Genomic DNA, 24346 nt, shown 5'->3' on the forward strand with positions numbered 1-24346 from the left:
CGGCCCCGTGGGGGAAAAAGTTTGAGAGACTGACAACTAAGGGCATGGAGAGAAAACGTATTCTACTCTCCTACCATTGTTATGTTGACTGCATGTGTCTACCACACAGATAAGGAATCCTACACACTTTGGAATTTGTACTCTGTCCCTCCTCCGTAGGGTTCGTAAAAAACATCTGTCTCACACTGCAGCAGAGTTCTGATGACTTCATGTACAACTTTACAAACAAAGGAGTCACAGTTGAAAAAAGTTGTAGACCTTCCCTCAGAAGAGATTCCTAGATTATTATCACACACAGACTAGTGACCTTATGGTATCTAATTACTGGACAAAGTGGAATGGGTAAGATTGATGTCTGACTGTTGCTGCCTCATAAGTGATTGTGTCTCATACTTAGTCTGTACTAACAGTATCAATCCTTCTGAATGTTTTGCCAAAGTTACAGTGAATACTATATTTTATGTTCAGCATGTCATTATTGCTCCTCCATATAGCATGTGCTCTCATGTAGTAAAATAATACGGCTGTGTGTGTATGTATGTACTGGGAACAGAGCTGCGACAAGGGACTTGTTGGCTGCAAGGGGCTGGAGGAAGCCCTGGGTAAGTAGATCTAGGGGTAGCATAGATTGCCTGACATTTACTTTAAAGAGGAACTTCAGCCTAAACAAACATACATACATTAAGTTACATTAGTTATGTTAATTAAAATAGATAGGTAATATAATCTCTTACCCACCCTTTTTTAAAAGAATAGGCAAATGTTTGATTTCATGATGGCAGCCATCTTTTTGGTTGAAAGGAGGTGACAGGGAGCATGAGACACAGTTCCAACTGTCCTGTGTCCTGAGCACCTCTCCCAGTTGCTAGGCAACGTGAATAACAACATAGGAAATACCATCATGCTCTGCACAGCATCAGGGAAAAAAAGCCCGGGCTTTTTTCTTTGATGGCTGGAGCTTACATAAAAATGCAGCTAAAAATGATGCTTTGGTAAGAAAAACAAAGTTCTGATGCTGTGAAACTGTTAAAGTAACACCAAGCCTTTTCAGTTCTGCTGAGTAGATTTTTAGTCCGGAGGTTCACTTTAAGTCTAAGTGTTTTTATCTGCATGAGGAAAACACATTGGTCCTCAGTTTTCCTGTGCAGAAAGTGAGGGGGGTGGGGGGCCCCTTCCAAAATTTTGCAGGGGTGCCCAGTGATGTCTAGTTACACCCCCGATTTCATTCATACTTCCATGTACCTCCACTGTAGTGGCTTGTGTGAGCTTATGTAGTCTCCACTACATAATGCAGCTTTTGTAAACAAGGAGTATGAATGGCAAGAATCTCCAAAATTATCTATTAGAGGCAAAAAGATACATAATGTAAGGATTTTTATTAACCTTATTTCCTTGAGCTGAAGGTAATTGAGTACAGACTTGGTGGAATAACCTACACATTCTAGAAATTTAGAGAGTTTTTTTCTTTTTTTCCTTGTGGGAATTCAGTTGGACCAGTGCAATCATTTTGGCAGATGTGCTATATCTTGAATAAGGTTTGCTATCTCTTGCCATTGCCAAGTAACATTGACTGTCAATTTCTATTATTCTCATTTCAGTGGGAAAAGCTACAGATGACAAAGAGTGAGCGGCGGAAAATAGTCTGTTCTGTATCATTTCATATAATTGCCATTACATGTGTAGTATGGTCATTGTATGTCCTTATAGACCGAACAGCAGAAGAGATCAGACAAGGCAATGACAACGGTAAGCTGTCTTCAGTCGTACTTAAATAATATTGTTATTAAATAGCACAAAGAGATGTTTCTGTCGTCATTCACTGTAAGAGTGGAGGCCTGCAGCAATCTCAATAACAACACCCTTTTCCCATTGATCTTTCAACATGAGACATATGAGTGTGTAAGAATTATTAGTACGCCATCAGGTCAATTGGGTGCAGGGAGAGACGAATGATAGCTCACCCTGCTGCTGGTGAATCACTGGGCGGCGTTAAATACTATTTCCCCTCCAAGTAATTCAGTGTCCAGCGATTCCCGAATTACTCTTATGTGGGGCATAGACTATGGCATTTAAAGTGAACCAGAGATGAAAATAAACTAATGAGATAAACAATTGGATATGTCCTTCTACTCCTACAAATGACTCTTTTAGATATTTCAAGGTTTTATTCTATGTATAAACATTTACAAAGCAGATTTAATGTTTCATAGTCTCTGCTCAATTGCAGTGTCTCAAGAGTCCAAGAGTGAAAATACACAAACTATTGCCCTTTTTATCTTTTCCCCTCACGGTAAAAAGCCCAGGTATCTGCTTAGGAAAGTGTTTTATAGCTGTAATTTGTTATCAGTGAACCGACTGGGTCCTGACTGGAGAAAAACTGTCAGTTCCATAGCTAATTATACACTCTTTCAGGCAGGGAAAAAAGAAAAGGAGCACAGCATAAGAGTTTGTATGCTTACCACTGTATATGCACATGTTTATGTCATCATGTCACATGTCATCTCTGGTACACTTTAAGCCATAGCCCTGCCACCATCTGGCGCTACGCACCTCCGTGTCTGAATCCACATGACCTGCTTCAATATGAGCCCTTATTCAATTCACTTTTTCTCCCAAATTTTGTCCTAGGTGATATTTTACACGTTGTCATAAAATACCTTTTAAGACACCAATACTTAAAACATTTTTGACATTTCTTTTTGGTACTTTTTCAATTACAAAGTGTTAAAAGTTTTTTTTTGCAGAATATGAAAACGATCTCCTAGAAGAAACCTTAGGACAAAAAGGTGAATTAAATAAGGGCCATGATCTGCTATCAGCAGGATTCAAAATTGCTGGGCCTGAATTACTAGGGATCTACAAAGTAGGAGGGTATGGGAGAAACCAATGAAAACAGGTTGAAAACATTTGTCACTTGTTAGTAGGCATTTTTATAGATATTCTGTCCACACTTACTAAGATATGTAAGTTGTCCTCTGTTTTCCAGTACCCCCGTCATAATCTATTCTACAGCCAATATTTCCCCACCGTCAAGAAAAAAAAAATCTTGATGAAATCACTTTTCTTTTCTTGTTCTTTTTTTTTTTTAATATACAATATGGCTTTCAAACAGGATTTTAATTTTCTATAAACATTTCTAAAATTTAATAACAATAATGTTATGGTAATTGTATCTTACTTGACTTTAATATTGGATTCATGGTAAAATACTAAATATCCACTGCCTTTTCCCCATGGCCACAGAATATCAGCAAAATGAATGCTAATAGTTGAGTATATAAAAAAAAAAGGTCTCCAGTGTTTGTCACCCCCACCATTTCTCCCTGCCCATCTCCTTTCCATTGTAACATGTGACCTTAAGACCCTCGCACAACATAACTTTTGCTTGATGCCTAATACTATCCTCCCCCTTAAAGAGACTTGAAGTCTCCGAAAATTCAACTTTTTATTGCAAAAACCTGTTCAACATTAGTACCCTAACTAAAACGCCGCATCCCCGCGGCTGAAATCTAACTAAATCCCCTCAAACTCCCCGGGTCATACTGCGGGTAGCGCTTCCGTGAGAGGAAGAGCTTTCTGCTACAGCTCTGCCTCTACATGCATCTATCAGCGTGTATCTCCGCCTCTGCCCGACCCTCTCAGTTTTACTTCACTGAGAGGGGCGGGGGAAAGGCAGAGATACGTGCGGATTGACGCACATGGAGGCAGAGCTGCAGCTGAAAGCTCTGCCTCCCGGGGCAGCAAAATCCATGACCAAGAAAGTCGTGGATTTTGCAAGGGGATTTTGGGGGGGATTTAGTTAGAGTTCATCTGCGGGGATGCAGTGTTTTAGTTAGGGCAATAATGTTGAACAGGTTTTAACAATAAAAAGCCGAAATTTCGGAGACTTCAGTGTTTCTTTAAAGGACTTCCGAGGTGAATAAATTTTGCTTTACATAACCGGGGATTCTTCCAGCCCATATAAGTCATTTGTGTCCCTCGCCACAGCTCTGGTCTTCTCCTGGGCCCCGCTGGCAGCCCGTGATGGGTCGATGTTTTCTGCATGTGCGCGGTAGGGAGCGCTCCCACATCACTGGCAGATGCAGTATGATCATGATGGCGTGGGCACATTCACACATGGGGCAGGTGCATGCTCGCACATGCATAGAAGATGTTGACCCATTGCGCAGAAGTGCGATCAGGAGGCATGTGGTCTGGGGCTGCGCATGTAGTTGTCAGAAGGCTACTGCTTCTTCTTATTAAAGGAGTGTGGAATGACACCAAGGGCAAAGAAAGGCTGCAGGGGGCTGGAGGAAGCCCGTAAGTTAAACTGGACACTTTTGTTTTGCTTTAGGTTCCCTTTAAGCACGTGGTTTTAATAACTAAAGTTTACCTCCCTCACCCTATCTCCTAACAATAAACATCCTAAATCATGATGACCCCTCACCACTTCTTACCTTTCATTGTTTTCACCCCTGCCACCAAATTCAAGCTCCAAAGGCAAAAATCTTGACAGCTAGTGCTTTAGCTATATTATAGCTGAATATCATAACCAATGTTAACCCCTTGCAACCCAAAAAAACTTGAGGTCAATTAACACCCTGGGCCTCAAGTTTTATTTTGGTTGCAAGGGATTATAGATATTAGAAAATATCCAGATAACTGGTACTGTAGCAAACGCTTCACCACCTCCTTCTTATGTGCCCTGACAGATCCCTTTACCGTGCTGCACTTTCCGCTAATAGATGGGCAGGAATGTTCCCTTTAAATGTTATGCTCCAGCTAATTTTATCAAATGTTATGCTGGTTCGTGCTAACAAGACTCAGGTGGCAAGGCCTGGATGACCAAAACCCACCACCTCTCTCAGTTAAGTGGACTACAAAGACGGTATTTTATTATGGATTCAAGATATAAAGGCAGGAAACTAGTGGAGCTTTACAGTTTCTTCAGGGATTTTTAAAGGTCAAACTCTCTTCAAGATACTACATCTATAATGAACTTAATCTGTTTGTCTGCTAAGCTTGTCCATATGATCACGCTTGAATAAACCAAAACAATGATGTACCAAGCAGGGCCGGCCCTAGACTATTTGCCGCCTGAGGCAAAAAAAAAATTTCCGCCGCCACCCCCCTCCCCGGTGGGGGCGCGCTCTGGGGGGCCGCCGAGCTGGAGGGGTAGCTGGCAGGACGGGGGTATTGGGCCTAGCGGCGGGGAGGGGGTCGTACCCCCCCTCCCTCAACTGGGTCCCCCGAACTGCGCTACCCTCCAGCCTTAAATACAAGCAGCCGCTATGTGTAAGAGGAACGGGCGGGGAGGACACTCACCTCTTCCCAGCGTGCGCTCCACTGACGTCACTTCCTGCAGCGTTGCAGGAAGTGACGTCAGTGGAGCGCACGCTTGGAACGAGGAAGAGGTGAGTCCTCCCCTCCCGTGCCTCTTACACATAGCGGCTGCTTGTATTTAAGGCTGGAGGGGAGCGGAGCACGGGGGACCCAGGCGAGGGAGGGGGGGGTCCGACCCCCCTCCCCGCCGCTAGGCCCAATACCCCCGTCCTGCCAGCTACCCCTCCAGCTCGGCGGCCGGTTCACCGCACCCACGGACGGGCAGGTGCCGCCCCTGGAATTTTGCCGCCTGAGGCAAAAGTTTCACCCCGCCTCATGAGCGGGCCGGCCCTGGTACCAAGTACAGTAAACTACAGCAGTCAATCAGTACTCATGTCTCATATGGCTACAGGAAATGGAAATCTGATTGATTTCCATTGTTGTACCTCTGTGCCTTTTGACGTCTGAACGAATAACCATAAGGATGTTTAATTGTTACCTATAACCAATTTCCAAGGTATTGAGAGGAGGTATTGTACAAAGGAACTGTTAAACATTCTTTCTGTCTTCACATTTCTTAAAGGAATACTGTAGGGGGGGTCGGGGGGAAATGAGTTGAACTTACCCGGGGCTTCTAATGGTCCCTGGCAGACATCCTGTGTCCGCGCAGCCACTCACCGATGCTCCGGCCCCGCCTCTAGTTCACTTCTGGAATTTCAGACTTTAAAGTCTGAAATCCACTGCGCCTGCGTTGCCATGTCCTCGCTACTGCTGATGTCAACTGGAGTGTACGGCACAGACCCAGTATGGTCTGTGCCTGCGCAGTACGCTCCTGGTGACATCAGTGGGAGCAAGGACATGGCAATGCAGGCGCAGTGGTTTTCAGACTTTAAAGTCTGAAACTCCAGAAGTGAACCGGAGGCAGGGCCGGAGCATCGGTGAGTGGCTGCACGGGCACATGATGTCTGCAGGGGACTGTTAGAAGCCCTGGGTAAGTTCAACTCATTTTCATCCGACCCCCTACAGTATTCCTTTAAAGTTACATTACCTGCATGTTATACTAGGAGGTAATGTAGCTGTGTGTAGTAGTATATTCAAAGCACACCTCAAGTGAGCGGAGTATGCCATAATTATTTCTTTTAACCATTTAAGCCACACGGGCGTGAGTCTCACATTCACGGCTGCTGCTGGTCAAAGTGTAATAAGCTTAACCAACTTAGCATGCAGGCTAGCTGCAGCTGTATATGGGCAGCCATTATTATTGTATCTATGGGATGCATGTAAGTGTGGGTATGAGAGTGGATTGAAACCCCTTGGATAGATGATGGGAAGTTTGTGAAGTCCAATATTGTGTTTTTTTAACGCTTGGATTTTAATTTAATTTTCGTGTTGATCATGTGTCACATTGATGGCCACTGGAAAAATTGAGGTCTAAAATTATCTTCTGTTGTGTCCAAATGTTTCAGTTATATTAACTAAGTGTTAGACCTATCACCCCAGTGTACTGGTGGTTTGAGATATATAATACTCACCCAGTTTCACTTGGCATTTTGTTTTCCTAGTGAGGACTCTTATGATCCCTGTTTTCAAAAACAGTGATCAGTCTCAGATGCAGGAGCAATCGTGCCGCCGCACTCCCTCCTGCTCGATCTCACCACCCCCAATGCTGATCGTTAGATTAACTGAAAAAAATGTACCTTTAGTTCCAAATAAAATATTGTCAACATACATTGTACTAGGGATATAATTTAAATGTTGCAATAATCGGGACAAATGGGCAAATAAAATGTGTGGTTTTTATCCACAGTAGAATGTTTTATTTTCAAACTATAATGGCTGAAACTGAGAAATAATGTTATTTTCATTTTTTTTCCTATTATTCCCATTAAAATGCATTTAGAATAAAATAATTCTTAGCATAATGTACCACCCAAAGAAAGCCTAATTGGTGGTGGAAAAAACAGGGTATAGATCAACCGTGATTTGACAAATATCACACCGTATCAAAATTAATACGCCTTATCAAAGATATCACACCTTATCAAAGATAGCACACCTTATGAAAGTTAACATGCCTTATCAGAGTAGCACATCGAGTGCTACAAACTTATGCCTGCTAATTGGCAATGGCACTTGTCCTGCCCTCAGCCCCTGCAGGTTTGTAGTGCTTGCTATGCTAATCTGATAAGGCATATTAACTTTGATAAGGTGTGATATCTTTGATAAGGTGTGATATTTGTCATATCACGGTTTAGTGAATCGAGCCCTATGTCTGCAGTGGTAAGAATGACGTGTACCGAGTTTTGGTGATGTTTACTGTGCTTTGTGCAAACTACATAAAGCACACTATGCAAATAGCGTAACTTGCAAAGTGCATGCAATGACCACATTGACTGTGATAGCTGCGCAAGTAAAGTTTAATGGGGTTCGGAGAAATTAGCCCAACCTCACTACTCTTCTAAAGAAAAGAAAAAATTAAATCAATCAATCAATAAATACCTACCAAGGCTAACTCTGTCTAATGGGAAACTAAAAAGTAAAAAGTGATTTAACCTCTTACTAATATGACCAAAACCAAAAACAACATTATCGCTGAGTGCTTCACTCTCACATTTGTAATTTTGCACAAAGGGCTTTTAATGTTTAATGTGCTTGGGTTTTCACATCTGAACATTCTGTACTCTTATACTGTGACATCATCAGCTTTATGCCTCACGATACAAACATTTTAATGGCCTTTTTTTTTTTAAACTGTACATATAGCATTAGTTATCATTCATTCCCTTTTAAACATTCCCACCTAAGGAAATCAAGGCAACAATGGGCAGAGATGTTCCAAGCAGTGCAAAGACAGATGCCTGCATATGTTCTATGACCTTTTCTGTTTCTCATAAATTCCTGTCCTTGCTTTTGTATGACAAAGTATAAACATTCTCTTATGTTCCCAAACGTGATCAATAGTAGAATGACTCATGTCATGTGCAGCCGGGATTGCAAAAAAGTGCAATTCACTAGGTAATGTGCCATAATATTATAGAAAGAAACAGCTAAATGCATACCTCTCAATTTTTTGAGATGAGAAAGAGGGACACTTAAGCCACGCCCCTGCCACACCTTTAATCATGCCCCCAGCACACCCCTAGTCACACATACCATAAAGATTTCATTTAAAAAAATGTTGTTTTATAATCAAAAACACACTGGTCCTTTCTATCCTGGTTTTTCGTTCATATTAAAGAGAACCCGAGGCGGGTTTGAAGAATGCTATTAGGACACAGAGGCTGGTTCTGCATACTACTACCACCAGCCTCTGTGTCTGTACTGTTTCCCCCAGGCCCCCCTGCGCTCTGCTGTCCCCCATAAAAAAAACCGACATGCAGCTTGTCGCTAGCTGGCTGTTTACCTTAATGCTGCCTGTCACAGCCGCTCCCCCGCCTCCTCTATATCGTCACCTGCGTCCCTTCTCTCCCCGCCTCTGTAAGCTGATTGGAGGGAAGGGACGCAGGTGGGGAGCGGCACTATAGAGGAGGCGGGGGGGAGCGTCGGTGACAGGCAGCATTAAACAGAACCCGAGGTGTGTTTGAAGAATGCCATTAGCACACAGAGGCTGGTTCTGCATACTAACACCAGCCTTTGTGTCTGTACTGTGTCTCCCCAGACCCGCCTTGCGCTCTGCTGTCCCTCATAAAAAAAATCCATGCTAGTGACATGCACCTTGTTGCTAGCTGGCTGTTTACCTTATATTTGCCATTCACTGCAGCTCCCCCGCCTCCTCTATAGTGCCGATCCCCGCCTGGATCCCTTCCCTCCAAACAGCTCACGGAGGTGGGGAGGGAAAGGACGCAGGCGGGCAGCAGCGATATAGAGGAGGCGGGGGAGCGGCGCCGGTTACAGGCAGCACAAAGGTAAACAGCCAGCTAGCGACAAGGTGCATGTCGCAAGCCTGTCATTTTTTTTTAAATGGAGGACAGCAAAGCGCAGGGGGCGCCTGGGGGCACACAGTACAGACACAGAGGCTGGTGATAGTATGCAGAACCAGCCTCTGTGTCCTAATAGCCTTCTTCAAACCCACCTCGGGTTCTCTTTAACATTTTAAAATTAGTAATACATCAATTTAAAGGCTGGGAATAAAGTTTAGAGTTAATCAAACACATTTTTTAGTAGAGAAATATATATATTAACATATAAAGAGGGACAAAGTCCTGAAAAAGGGACATTGAGGAGAAAAGAGGGACAGGGCTCCCAAAGAGGGACAGTTGGGAGCTATGTAACTGTCACTGTGTTTTACTACAGGCAATCAGCCACATGAAGAGGAATTTATGAAAAAGAAAATTCTGTTCCTGTTATCGGATGTTTGAAATAACTGCAGCTTCTCTTCATTGCACTGCACTGTGTAATTTTTTTTTTTTTTATATTATCGGTGATGCTGCACAGCAGACATTGCCTAGCATATATACAAGGAGACACTACAGGTCAGCTATAATATTGCACCAAAATGTGGAAGATCAGCTTGTAACGATTGGTGTCAGCACGCAGAGACACTCTGATTATTGGTGATCTGCAGTATCACCAAGAATGCAGATATACACCCGATTATTGATGATCTGCAGTATCACCAATAATCAGATGTATTGCTAACCTCTGGACACCTATGGTATGTGAGTGTTTGGTGTAACAGTAATACTTTGAGTAATGCACCTGCTGAGCAGGTGATCAGAAGCAGCCTGGAGTACTGCTTATGCTGACACAGGAACCTTCCAACAGCCTGAAATTCTCCAAGGGGTGGAGTCAGGCTGAAGGTAGGAGGAACCTGCGCAGGAGTGACACGTGAAGGGTGGATGTCACTAGCAGGTCAGGAGACTATCTCTTAAGGGAGAGAGATAGTTCCCAAGGTAGTAACAGATATCAAACAATGTCTAGTCTTGGTGTGAGGTCCGTGGTCTCTACACCCTGGAACTAGTCTGATGCATAACACAATGATAATACAGAGCCCCTAGTCTGGTGTGAGGTCCATAGTCTCGACACCCTGGAACTAGTCTGAAGTATAACACAAATGATAATACAGTTCCCTAGTCTTGGGCGTGAGGTCCTTGGTCTCTACGCCCTGGAACTAGTCTGGAGCATAACACAAATGATAATACAGTTCCCTAGTCTTGGGCGTGAAGTCCTTGGTCTCTACGCCCTGGAACTAGTCTGGAGCATAACACAAATGATCATACAGTTCCCTAGTCTTGGGCGTGAGGTCCTTGGTCTCTACGCCCCAGAACTAGTCTGGAGTATAACACAAATGATACACAGTTCCCTAACCTTGGGTGTGAGGTCCTTGGTCTCTACACCCTGGAACTAGTCTATAACATAACATAACATTGACATGCTAGAGTATTCTAGCTCAGTGTGAATTCCCAGGTCCGTCCTGGTTCTAACACACTGTGGGATCTGACTATGGTCTGAATGCTTCCACATAAGTGTTTGCAATGGCAGACAACCAGCAACTGGCAAGCAAGCTGTATAAATAGCTGCTGGAGTCTGCCGCCCCGCCCAAGCCACTCAGCCAATCATGAGTCCAGCAGGAATCAGCTGATCCTCCTGATCAGCTGACACTTCCCCTGCTGGTATAAAGGTCCTGACATCTGGGCCGCGCGCGCGTAGTTCTCCATCTGCCCATGTGAACTAACAGAACCAGCCACACCACCCGCACGCCGCCGCGTACAAACTGCCGCGTTGGATGCGGAAACAGCCGCCTTGCTGTCAGTACCCGCGGCGGCTTTTCCGCGTTCTCTCGTGGTGCCAGGCGCACGTCTCCGCATGCCAGCCGCTGTGCTGGACGAGGATTCAGCCGTCCTGCCGTTAGTACACGTGGCGGCTTTTCCGCGTTTCCTCACACAGCTATAGAATTGTACCTAAATGCGGTAGTCGGTAGATAAGTACATACCTTACAGAGTCCAGGGGTGTCAAACTCAATCACATAAAGGACCAAATCTAAAACAAAGTCTTGCTTGCGGGCCACCTTGCTTATTAGGATTTAACCAATGGGCTTTGGGTCTCTGATGGGCGTCCTAAGATGGTCATTTTCACAGAAACATACTTACAAATACATTTGTATTGACGGATGCCCAGGCAATAGGGGTTTAAGCTCCAAACAGCTAACCGCTGTTTTGCGTAAAAAGATTATTTGCTGGCAGCTTTTGGAGATATGGATAAGAAGGGCAAAGAAAATATGATTTTTTTAACATGGGCGAACTGTAATCCTGTCCCCTGCCCATATATAACCAGTCACAACGAGAGATGGGTAGGATGCAACCGGGCATGTTTGTAATGCAAAAGAATTACCTGCATGTACATATGTTGGCAATGGCTTCCGGTCTCCATGGAGATGCCAAGTGCTGCCAGTTGAAGTGCTAGGGCATCTACTATTTTGTAACTTCCAATCTAATGTGAGCATGCATACGGCATAAGTTGGTGCTCTCCATCTCTCTCCGCGGTCTTGTTTTTGACACCTATGCCTTACACAGTAATACTGGAGCACACGAGGAGTGAGACTAGATAGGATGAGAGGAGAATATCTATTTACTGCTGCCAAAGCGGGGAGTATGTGTAGGATACAATCTTTAAGTGCAGATTTGTAAGGGAAAACCAGATTGTGAAGGGCTATGTAAGTGTTACGATCTTGACTTGCACCCTTGAAATGGCAAGCAGCCAGTGGACAGTTAAAGGAAACCTTAAAGAGAACCTCCAGTGAAAATAATTTAATAAAAAAAAGTGCTTTATGATTTAGTCAGTGTTTGCCCATTGTAAAATCTTTTAAATCCCTGATTTACATTCTGACATTTATCACATGGTGACATTTGTACTGTTGGCAGGTGATGTAGCTGCTGCTTGCTGTTTTGGCAGTTGGAAACAGCTGTAATCAGCTATTTCCCACAATGCAACAGGGTTCACAGACAGGAAACTGTATGTACTCAGAATTTCTTTGTGGGAGGGGTTTCACCACAATATCAGCCATACAGACCCCCTGATGGTCTGTTTGTGAAAAGGAATAGATTTCTCATGTAAAAGGGGGTATCAGCTACTGATTGGGATAAAGTTCAATTCTTGGTCGGAGTTTCTCTTTAAGTGACATGTGACATGATGAGATAGACATGTGTATGTGCAGTGCATAGCACACAAATAAATATGCTGTGATGCTTTTCTTCTTTCTCTGCCTGAAAGAGTTATTATTCTTCTATACAACTGACTACTGATTAAAAATCCTACCTAATAATATACAAGTGTCCCTGTGTCCCATGTCCCTGTGTCAGTGCTTTTGCTCTACTGCGGATGTCCTGCACTGAAAGACGTCAAGACAGGACGCAGGAGGGGCCAGGGGGTGGGCAGGAGAGTGGGGCGGGGTGTGCGTGCGCGTCGTGGTGACAAACGTAGGGCCTGTTTTTAAATGGGCTTCGATCACTAGTTACAACCATAAAATACTTTTCTCTGGGAAGCCCAGTTCTCTGTCAGGAGAGGATAGATAAAACAGGTCATTAGTTCATATATTTGAGCACTCTGAGACACAGACAGATTCAGCTGAGACAAAACAATACATCTTTTTTTTTGTTTTTAAACATAACATAAAACTGTGGGATATCTAAAAGTCATTTTTAGGAGTAGGAGGATAGATATCATTGTTTATCTCTTCACTTTGTTTTCACTTAAATATCACTTTAACAGAGGGATAGCAGCGGTGATGAGCAAAATGCCAATATTCTTTTTTTGCATTAATTTCTGCAAAAATAATGTTAAATTCAATGTTCAAGTGAAAATGCAATAAAAAAGTTTTTATGTTTTTCGCACTTTTTGTGATTTTTTTTGTGGTAAACTTATATCTTTTTTGTGCTTTACGTTGTGAAATAACAATGGTTAAATACAAGGTATTTTTGCAAAAATGTTCTCAAAAATAGCATTTTCGATGCGAAAATGACTTTAGGAAAAATTTGCAAGTAACCCTGGATAGCAGGAGAGAAGTGAGGCGAGTGAGTCATGCAGCAGGTATGGTGGACAGAAGTGGAGCTAGTCAATGTGCAGGAATCCCACACAGAGAGAGGTGTTGCAGTACTCAAGTGTGGGATATATGAGGGCATGCACATCTTCTTCATTACATCTATCCCCATGTAGATGCATCCTATATAATAAAACCTAACTGTCCCTGTGTACTGCTGTCCGTGCTTTTTGTTACCGCACATGTGCGCAGCACGGACAGCTGTTGGGACAGGAGGACGGGGCCAGTGCGCAGGCTGGCAGGTGCGCGCGCGCACTGACATGTGGCAGCGTTAAGAAACAGACCTAGAGCCCGTTTTTAAAAAACTGCCAAGCAAGCAGCATCTCCCTGTGTGCATATACTTCGGACAGTGGTGGGAGACGGGTGAGCAGGACGCATCGGTATGCATGTTGCCTTGGGTTTTGCGGCCGTGGCCTAGTGCCCGTTTAACCAGCCTGGCATTCTATTAAGATCGCCAGGCGACCGGATGGTTTATTTTTAATTTTAAAAAAACTATTGCATGCAGCCAACTGAAAGTTGGCTGCATGAAAGCCCACTAGAGGGCGCTCCTAATGCGTACTTCTGATCGCGTCCGGCGATCAGAAGTAACAAGAAGGCCGCGGAGAGCGGCCCTTCTTGTTTTGCTTTCCTCGGGGCTATGGCGACAAGCGGAGTGACGTCATGGACGTCAGCCGACGTCCTGACGTCAGCTGCCTCCGATCCAGCCCTTAGCGCTGGCCGGAATTGTTTGGTCCGGCTGCGCTGGGCTCGGGCGGCTGGGGGGACCCTCTTTCACCGATGCACGCGGCGCATCGCCGCACTGCGGCGGCGATCAGGCAGCACACGCGGCTGGCAAAGTGCTGGCTGCGTGTGCTCCTTTTCATTTGATGAAAATCGGCCCAGCAGGGCCTGAGCGGCAGCCTCCGGCGGTAATGGACGAGCTGGGATCGTCCATATCGCCAGGCTGGTTAACAGGCGGGCCTTTTTACTAGTATTCTTATAATATAGCTGCATATAAAAAAAACTGTTTCCAAATGACCTGACTGATAAGGTTAATATGCCTTCTATGCATGCCATAATCCTTCATGGAAAAGCTATAATCAGTCATTCTGTTAAAACTATGGATTATGCTGATATCTAAAGTTCGTGCTGCATATTCAGTTAGCATACTGAGCTGACATATTACTGCAATACATCAGTGCATGGCATGGCTAATCATTATTATCTTTCACTAGCTTTGTCAAGTTTTCCACTTGCAATTGAGCTATGTAATTAGAGCTTTACATCTTTATGTGAGTGGCATTATTTTTGCTTATTGAATGGGCATATTTCTACTGTAATGCATAGTACTATAATGATGTATATAATACAGGTTTTGTATCTATTTTCCTCTCCCCCAAAGTTCATTAAAATACTTTAATTTCTGTGATTGGGGAAAATTGCCCAAACATCGCTTGTTATTTTCGATGTGAAACAGTCCTGAGTATGGGTGGAGCTGGCCACCAACTGGGGCACAATGGTATGTGAGTGTGTGTGTGTGTGTGGGGGGGGGGGGGGGGGGGGACAAATGCAGAGCAGAGAGCTGTATCTTCCCTCTCCATGACTCACGCGCTTCCTGTCTTCTTCCTCCTTTCATCTGTTGCATTGATAACAGCAGCCCCCTGTGATGATATAATGCTTTTGTCATCACAGGGGGCACTGTTACCAATGTGAAGGACTGAAGGAGGAAGAAAACAGACAGCATGTGGATACCAGCGAGGTGAGTTACTGCTACCAGAGGGGTGGGGAGTTGGTCTCCCTGTCTCTGACTATGTATACTGTTGGAGTGGAGGGGAGGGGGTCCTCTGGCTACCTATGTCGGGGGGGGGGCTATATGGCTACCTATGTGAAAGGGGTTATTTGGCTACCTATGTGATGGGGATGGGGGCCCTCTGGCTACCTATACAAAGAGGGGGGCTTTCCAGCTACCTGTGTGAGGGGGGCTATTTGGCTACGTGTGTGGGGGGCTATTTGGCTGCCTATGTAAGGGGGCAGGGGGCTCTCTGGATACCTATACCATGGGGGGGGGGGCTCTCTGGATACCTATTCTGGAGGAGGGGCTCCCTGGCTACCTATGTAAAGGGCACAATTTGGCTACAAATATGAGGGGTAGCCCTCTGACTACCTATACCCAGGAGTGGGGGCTCTCTGGTCACCTATGTGAGGGGTTGGTTGTGCTACTACCACTTTCTTATTCTCTGTCATGGGTTGTAGAGCTGTACTGCCCTCAGGAAAGGCTCTGGAGAAGCACTTAATAAGTTCTTCATCACATTGATGTTTTTTATCTTCTTTCACCTCTGTTGGGGTGAGTTTTGCCATTTTGGACTTATAGCGTGTAACCAACAAGGTAGCCATATGATGTAACCATTAGTATTATTATTAATTGGATTCATATAGCGCTAACATATTACACAAAGCTCTACAATAAATAGGGTTACAGACATTGATAATATGGATGACAGTCAACATGAAACAGAAAATAAGCAATAAGGTACACAATGCCAGATCATACACTGAAGTAATAGTCTCAGTAATTCAGGTTCACATTGCTCTGTGAGCAGAATGCACAGATAAAAAAAGGGGGGGTGGGGGGGGCGGTCCTGGCAAAGGTTTACAATCTAAATGCACAATTATACTTTGTACAGCCTTCTCTTCTTCCCCCTATTCTTCTAGCCTGACACTCTTTCCCCTTCCTCCATTTGTGTCCCAGGAACAGAGACCTATGACAAAGGGGAAACCTAGACTATGCCCCAGCCCCTGCTCTACTGGGTATTATTACTTTGTTGGCATTGCTCTTACAATGGCCGTCCTTCTCCAGAGAGAGCATTAGTCTCAGCAGGTAGACAGTAAGGGGTGGTGTCACGCCTGACTTCTTGATTACGGCTTCCCAGAGGGGGATAAACTGGTGCACATGTATTGAACCTGTAGTCACTCTACAGGGCTGACGTGCACAAGCACCGCAGAACATCTGCTGTTTGCTTGCTTGGCTGGTACTCTCTGACAGCTCTCAGCTGCTTTGACATCTCTTAAGTTGAATTTCAATATGTAGGGATGTCAAAAACAAATCAGTTTGCAGGTAGATTGTATTGGCGCTGCCTGCCTTCCAAATTAAGTGGCCGCTATGTAACAATGTAGGCATAGGAATTTAATAGTGGGACTGCTCTTATTTAGGCCTTATTTAACCATGTCTTTAAAATCTTCACGTTAACTTATACAGTCAATACAGGTTCATGTTAGTGTCTCTTATCTCTACCTTAGCAGACCCCAACCATAAATTGACATGATGTATGTGTGTTTGTGTTGTTTCTGAGAATAACAACTGCATTTAATTTTTGTATAAGTACTCAAGTACGCAAGTATCCAGCATGCAGCAAATAACTGTCAGTTGTTAGCAGAAATATTTTCCTAGTGACATCCATATAAAAGCTGTAGACAACAGCAACTGACAGGTAAGAAACTATGAAGACCATTAAATGAATGTCTGCATTATATGTGAGAAGCTCTATAAAATAAATATATGAAAACTGCAAATTACTGCTCTAGAAAAAATACAAGTTGGAGGTTTCCAAAGAGTTGTATGCATACCGTAAAGAAATGATTACGTCAATTATCCTTATCCCAACAAGAATTGTAGAACTATGCTTTGAACTTTTAAAAGAAAAAAATAACAGTAAATGTACAATGTAACAAAATCAACAAAGATGAATTATCGCAATATGTTTGTACTATGTCATACTTTTTTTTTCTCTTCAGTGTCACTTTAAGTGACAATACAATATAGGAAGATGTTGGTGATATATAAATACTAAATAATAATCTAGAGATCTATACTGTACAGTCCCAACATTGAAAGGCAAAGCACTATTCCTCAGGGTGTAAGGAAGGACATAAATATATATTACATGGGACAAAGCCATTAGAAATCTATATTTACAAAGATTAAAACATCTTAATATATTTAAAAAATGTAAACATGTTTTAAAATTTAGGGTTCTTTCACGTTACCAAGCCGACTTCCTGCATGCGTTAATGGGCTCCGGCGTGATGTCGGGAAGTTGTGGTGGGACGCTAATTAGCGGCCGCAGTTCTAATTCACCCGATGGGGAAATGCCGCGGCTGGAGGTTACGAGGCTCCCAGATGCTTTGTTTGAAACGTAACGCTCTGGAACGCTTCATCCAATGTGAACGTTAACATGAAACTCAAATAGACTTTTATGTTACCTTTCTAAACGCAGCCTAGGAGCGATGCATCAAAATACTCGGATCGTCTCCTAATGTGAAAGAGACCTTAGCTATTGTAGCGAGACAGACTGGATCGCTAATGAATGTAACGGGGCCTCTTATTGGATACTGCCTGCAGTGGCACCATGCCTCCCAGAATCATGCAGACACCAGTATCAATGCAATATATTTATTCCCCACAGAACAACATGATCTAATGGGGTGAAGTAAGCAATAGAAAATATAGCACTAATCAAACACTTGTTAACTCAGCAAGATCATAACAATAAAAGTAATATGCTTCACACATTCAAAGTGCATCAAAAGTGTATGTCCAAAGTAGCCACCTCCTGCTAAACAAGTGTACACTAGACTGGCGCAGAACGCACCGCAGCAAAGGGATAAGCTTAACAAACTGCAATCAACACACGGTAGTAACCTCTTGCGCCCCTCGAGTGTCACTTTAAAGAAGTGCACACTACACTGGTGAAAGACGCACAACCATACCAAAGAAACAAACTTAAGAAAATGCAATCAGTAGCACAACCTTATTCAGCTCCCGACTGGCCAGTGGGCTATAATGCAGTTCTGCACTCGGAGTACCCCTTTAAGGAACGTTATGTGCAGTCTGGCGCCTTGTGAAGAAGCTGCAGCAGCAAGTAGACTCCTGATGCACATTGCATTCAGCAATAACAGCATAGATGCCAGTGATGTGAGAGTGGACAGGTTAACCAGGCTACAGTTCAGAATGATAGGCTATGGCAAACAGTCCTGACATACACTGTCCACAGTTTGTTGTAAGAGGAGTGGTATGACTCCCAAACCTTTCAGCCAGGTTAATGCCCCTCTATCATTGCAAAGATAGTTCCTACCGTGAGGTGCAGGGCCAGTCCCTGATAATGGTCACTCGGCAGGTGTAGAACTCGCAGGCAGCAGTTTTGAGGAGACTGAGATTCACAATCTTTGTAATCCAGCTAAAATGGTTCCTTCTGAAGTCCACACAGATTGTACAATTCAGACTCCACCAACCTCACAGGTTCACACAGTTCTGGTCCGGCAGCTGTATCCTTTCACCAAGATCCAGCTGCAAGATTCAGCTCAGGGTGCAGCAATCTGTGTCACATGATCCCTTCTTCACGCTCAGCAATCAAATGGAAGCCAGTCTCATGGATTTAGACCTGAAATCCAGTCTCAGTAACTCCAGACCTCTCTCCCAGGCTCTAGACACACCAGCCACACCTCAGCTCCCAGCAGCCTCTGCTCACTCCAGCCTCTCTTCCAGAATTCTCTGCAGTCTTAAAGGAACTATGACCTCTAAAGGCCGCAGTATATAATATAACAATAACAGCACATTATATGGTGTTACACTATCTTATGATACTTTTCTTTTTGCCACTTTCCAGTTGCAGCCTCCTCATCATATATATATATATATATATATATATATATATATATATATATATATATATATATATATATATATATATATATATATATATATGATGTACTTTTTCCTCTGTGCAGCCTCATGTCCAGCCTTTTTACCTCACCTTGAAATATTCATCCCCTACTGGACATATTCTACCATATCTCTTCGTCTCTTCAACTTAGTGCCCTAATTAAACATCTACACTCACTTCATCTTCATCTGACACAGGTTCATACACTGTAAATGTTTTCTCAGCTGCATAGTTAGTTGGGTCTTTAAAATGTGTTTCTTTAAGTACAGTATATGGATATTTTGTATAACGCCTGGTGTAGTGATTTATTTTATTTTCCTAATTTCTACACTTGTAATGGGCTTATCTAATCAATCTAATTTTTTGTTGCTTAAAGTGAACCTATAGATAAAATAAACTTAAAAGGTAACGAATTGTATACGTAGTATGGATAATAAATAGAACGAGCAAAAGCAGAACCCATCTGCACCCAAATCTTTGCTCAATGAGGCAACAAGATACCAAAAATAATATTAAAAATACTCGTTTATTAATATGCATTAAAAGATGTGTATAAACATACAGTTTGGAGGTCTGAATATCTGGGCAGCTAAGGGAAAGAATCACAATTACTTCTTTTTTTAGTAACAGCATGACATGTCTTAGAGCAAACACAGTCAAATAACATATAAATCACCAGAAAAATTCAAATAAACACAGTCCATGAGGACTGTGAGAACACTGAGTTCTTGATATAAAAAATGCAGGGATGCAGAGCAATGTAGCAGCAATGAAAGGCTGTTAAGTATAGGGATGCAGGGATGCAGAGTGATGTAGCAGCAGCAAAAGGCTGCATTAGAGTTCCTGTCCACAAGTAGGCAACTGTTAATGCACAATGTTCCAAAGATGGTTACAAGATGCACCGATTTTATAAGGTGGTGGGATGCCAGCAGAGAGTTAATCCTCAAAGTTCCTGTCCACTAGCAGGCAACTGTTGGTATATGAAGCTCCAAGAGGCGTACATCAAAAAAGGGCGTCGGGAAAAAAGGGCGCGTGGTGTAAACGATAAACAGTATTATCGTTTATTGAAATATTGTGTAGAATTTCGTTTAGAAATAGTGTTTTAAGAATTTATAAATCACTAAATAATGTGTATGAGATCGGCAATTCTTAAAACGTTAATCTTCCCTATTTGTAAACTGAAACTTATATTTACGTTTGTTAAAACCCTCCCTGTACCTATCCCTAACCCCTAGACCCCCTGTTGGTGCCTAAACCTAAGACCCCCCTGTTGGTGCCTAAACCTAAGACCCCCCTGTTGGTGCCTAAACCTAAGACCCCCCTGTTGGTGCCTAAACCTAAGACCCCCCTGTTGGTGCCTAAACCTAAGACCCCCCAGTTGGTGCCTAAACCTAAGACCCCCCTGTTGGTGCCTAAACCTAAGACCCCCCTGTTGGTGCCTAAACCAAAGACCCCCCTGTTGGTGCCTAAACCTAAGACCCCCCTGTTGGTGCCTAAACCTAAGACCCCCTATGGATAATAATGTTTTACAGACATTAATAAATAAAAAATGTAAATAAAAAAATGTAATCAATTTTTTGGGGTGAATAATAATGTTTTAGAAATAGTGATTTAGTATCTTTATAAACGTTATTCGTCACGGGCTCATTTTGTAAAGTTAAATCATCACAAACATAGTTATAAATCCTTAAAAATCTCCGGGCGCCGTTTGTTAAAACGTTAATAATCTCCGGCGCCTTTTTTTCCCTGTTCGGCGCCCGGTAAACGATATTTATAATGGGAGTGAATGGGGCGCCCTTTTTGTCCACTTGTCTCATGCGCCCAAATCTCCTGCTTCCCTCCAAGAGCAATCACAAACACAGCACGAGGTGCACAAATTATATAAGATGGTGTAATGTCAGCGAAAGGCTGATCCTCAGAGTTCCTGTCCAGAAGCAGGCAACTGTTGTCAGGGCCGGTTCTGGACTTTAAGCTGCCTGAGGCAAAGATCGTAAAGGCGCCCCCCCCCCCCCCAATATTTCTACATAACATTACATCCCCCACACAACCGACTGTGTCCGTGAAGAAAAGCCTGAGTGACGCAGCAAAGTGAGTGACTGACTCACCAGGGATTGGGTCTCCCTCCGGGTCTGGCGGCGGCGAAGAGCGGGCATCCGCATCCAGCATGCATCCTGCACTGGCAGGGGACAGACGGCTGCGGTCTGGCTCCATCTCGGATCTGAGGGATCTCGCGCTGGGCCAGTGAGCGGCGGCCGGCGGCAGCCAGTCAGCCTTATCATCATCATCGTCACGGTCACGTCGGCGGCGCTCGCTGCTCAGTGACTGACCGTGACAGTCAGCCGCAGCCAGGGCAGCAGAGCGGGCGGCAGCCGCCGCCATCAAATCAGCAGGCTTAGGCACTAGGCAGCGTCACCAACGTGCAGCCTTGGAGGAGACAGGAGAGGCTGCAGAGCTCGGAGTCGTCGGACTCGGAGGCCAGCGGCAACAGTGCAGTTTCTAGGCTAAAATGCACCCAGGGCGAGGGTGTAAAAATTGCGCCCCCCCCCCCCCGTATAGGTAGCCAGCTATAGGTCCCCCCCCGAGTATAGGTGGCCAGGCATGGGTGAGCCAGTAAAGTTGCCCCCAGTATAGGTTAGCCAGGTAGTTGCCTCCAGTATAGGTAGCCAGTATAGTTGCCCCCAGTATGTTAGATAGGCAGGCACCCCCCCCCCCCCCCCCCGGTATAAGTTAGATAAGTAGGTGCCCCCAGTACAGGTTAGCTAGGTAGGTGCCTCCAATATAGGTAGCCAGTATAGTTGCCCCCAGCATAGGTTAGATAGGTAGGTACCCCCAGTATAGGTTAGTTAGGTAGGTGCCCCCAGTATAGGTAGCCAGTATAGTTGCCACCTGTATAGGCTAGGTAGGTAGGTGCCACCAATACAGGTTAGATAAGTGCCCCCAGTATAGGTTAGATAGGTAGCTTCCCCCCAGTATAGGTTAGATTAGGTCGCTGCCCTTCAGGATAGGTTAGATTAGGTAGGTGCCCCCAGTACAGGTTAGATTAGGTAGGTGCCCCCAGTATAGATTAGATAGGTAGCTGCCCCCAGCATAGGTTAGACAGGTAGCTGCCCCCCAGCATAGGTTAGATAGGTAGCTGCCCCCCAGTATAGGTTAGATAGGTAGCTGCCCCCCAGTACAGGTTAGATTAGGTAGGTGCCCCCCAGTATAGGATAGATAGGTAGCTGCCCCCAGTACAGGTTAGATTAGGTAGGTGCCCCCCAGTATAGGATAGATAGGTAGCTGCCCCCCAGTATAGGATAGATAGGTAGCTGCCCCGCAGCATAGGTTAGATAGGTAGCTGCCCCCAGTATAGGTTAGGTAGGTAGCTGCCCCCCAGTATAGGTTAGATAGGTAGCTGCCCCCCAGTATAGGATAGATAGGTAGCTGGCCCCCAGTATAGGTTAGATTAGGTAGGTGCCCCCCAGTATAGGATAGATAGGTAGCTGCCCCCAGTATAGGTTAGATAGGTAGCTGCCCCCCAGTATAGGTTAGATAGGTAGCTGCCCCCCAGTATAGGATAGATAGGTAGCTGCCCCCCAGCATAGGTTAGATAGGTAGCTGCCCCCCAGTATAGGTTAGATAGGTAGCTGCCCCCCAGTATAGGTTAGATAGGTAGCTGCCCCCCAGTATAGGATAGATAGGTAGCTGGCCCCCAGTATAGGTTAGATTAGGTAGGTGCCCCCCAGTATAGGATAGATAGGTAGCTGCCCCCAGTACAGGTTAGATTAGGTAGCTGCCCCCCAGCATAGGTTAGATAGGTAGCTGCCCCCCAGTATAGGTTAGATAGGTAGCTGCCCCTCAGTATAGGTAAGATAGGTAGCTGCCCCCCAGTATAGGATAGATAGGTAGCTGGCCCCCAGTATAGGTTAGATTAGGTAGGTGCCCCCCAGTATAGGATAGATAGGTAGCTGCCCCCAGTACAGGTTAGATTAGGTAGGTGCCCCCCAGTATAGGATAGATAAGTAGCTTGCCCAGTATAGGTTAAGTAGGTAGGTGCCCCCTCATAATGGCGGAGGGGGGAGCCGGAGCCGCGGTGAGGGCAGCCCGACCCCTCCCTCCCTCTCCCCGGGCCGCTCTCCATGCTCCCCCCTCGGACTGCAGGCAGCAGAGTTAGCGCGCAGGGAAGCGCTGCTGTACACAGCTGTTACTCACCTCCCTGGATCCGATCGCCGCTCCCGACCTGCTGGTCTCCTCTCTGCAATGTAGCCGCTGATACATTACACACGCTGCTTCCTGTTTACACAGGAAGCAGCCGCGTGTGTATCAGCCGGCTAGGCAGAGAGGAGACCAGCAGGGCGGGAGCGGCGATCGGATCCAGGGAGGTGAGTAACAGCTGTGTACAGCAGCGCTTCCTTGCGCGCTAACTCTGCTGCCTGCAGTCGGAGGGGGGGGCATGGAGGGCGGCCCGGGGAGAGGGAGGGAGAGGTCGGGCTGCCCTCACCGCGGCTCTGGCTCCCTCGGTCCCTCCGCTATCACAGCCATGTCATCTGGTGCCGCCTGAGGAACCCGCCTCACCCCGCCTCATGGGCGGGCCGGCCCTGACTGTTGTGCAATGAACCATTCAAGCAATTAAAAGAAGTGACACAATGCCAGCGAAAGGCTGACCTCAGGTTCCTGTCCAAAAGCAGGCAACTTGTTTGTAAATATAATGGTTTAGCTGCTGTAGCAGATGATATGCATAACAGTGTCCAAAGTCAATATAGCGTAGCACATATCATATGAAATTTTCCATGCATTATTTCAGAGCTGTAGCATCCATAGAATTAATAAATCAATAGGACTCAATATGAGTAGATGTTGTATAGTCCCAATATGAGGCAAAAAAAGGGGCCTCAATGGTGTGGTGAAAAAATGTATATAATTGCAGGCTTACGTATCCTTATGTATATGCCATTATGGATCTCCTCCATTAGATGATTCATGAGTGGTGCTATAATGTTTGAGGTTCTTGAAAGGAGTGAAGCATAGCATCCCACAGCTGGCCAGACCTTGTCTACCGGTTTCGCCGAATGGTTCGGCTCCTCAGGACACAGACCGCCAGGTAGGTATGTCAGAACCAGCCTCCGTTCGCCTTAAATGGCGCCTACGCCGCGGCCCAGCCTGCGCCACTTCCGTGGGCGCGGCTTCTGCGCCTCGGCGTGGTCCGTCCGGAACTGACGCATATGAGCATGCCCAATGCGCGTGCGTTGTTCCGGGCGGTAGCCAGCTTAGAATCCACACTCAGCTGTTTGTCACTTCAGGTGTAATTTACTATATTTTTGATTACGAAGAC

At 44.9% G+C, this 24346-nt stretch overlaps 1 long non-coding RNA gene across 1 annotated transcript in view; it reads left to right on the forward strand.

Annotated features, from left to right (window-relative positions):
• The first annotated feature begins 1602 nt into the window (after window positions 1-1602).
• The window catches only part of LOC137569499 (uncharacterized), a 165097-nt gene continuing 142353 nt past the window's right edge, over window positions 1603-24346 (forward strand). The window contains exon 1 of the long non-coding RNA XR_011030992.1: window positions 1603-1746. This is a non-coding gene — a long non-coding RNA (uncharacterized lncRNA). The remainder of the gene's footprint in view (window positions 1747-24346) is intronic.

The sequence above is a fragment of the Hyperolius riggenbachi genome, chromosome 1 (assembly GCF_040937935.1).
Source record: "Hyperolius riggenbachi isolate aHypRig1 chromosome 1, aHypRig1.pri, whole genome shotgun sequence".
Classification (NCBI taxonomy): domain Eukaryota; kingdom Metazoa; phylum Chordata; class Amphibia; order Anura; family Hyperoliidae; genus Hyperolius; species Hyperolius riggenbachi.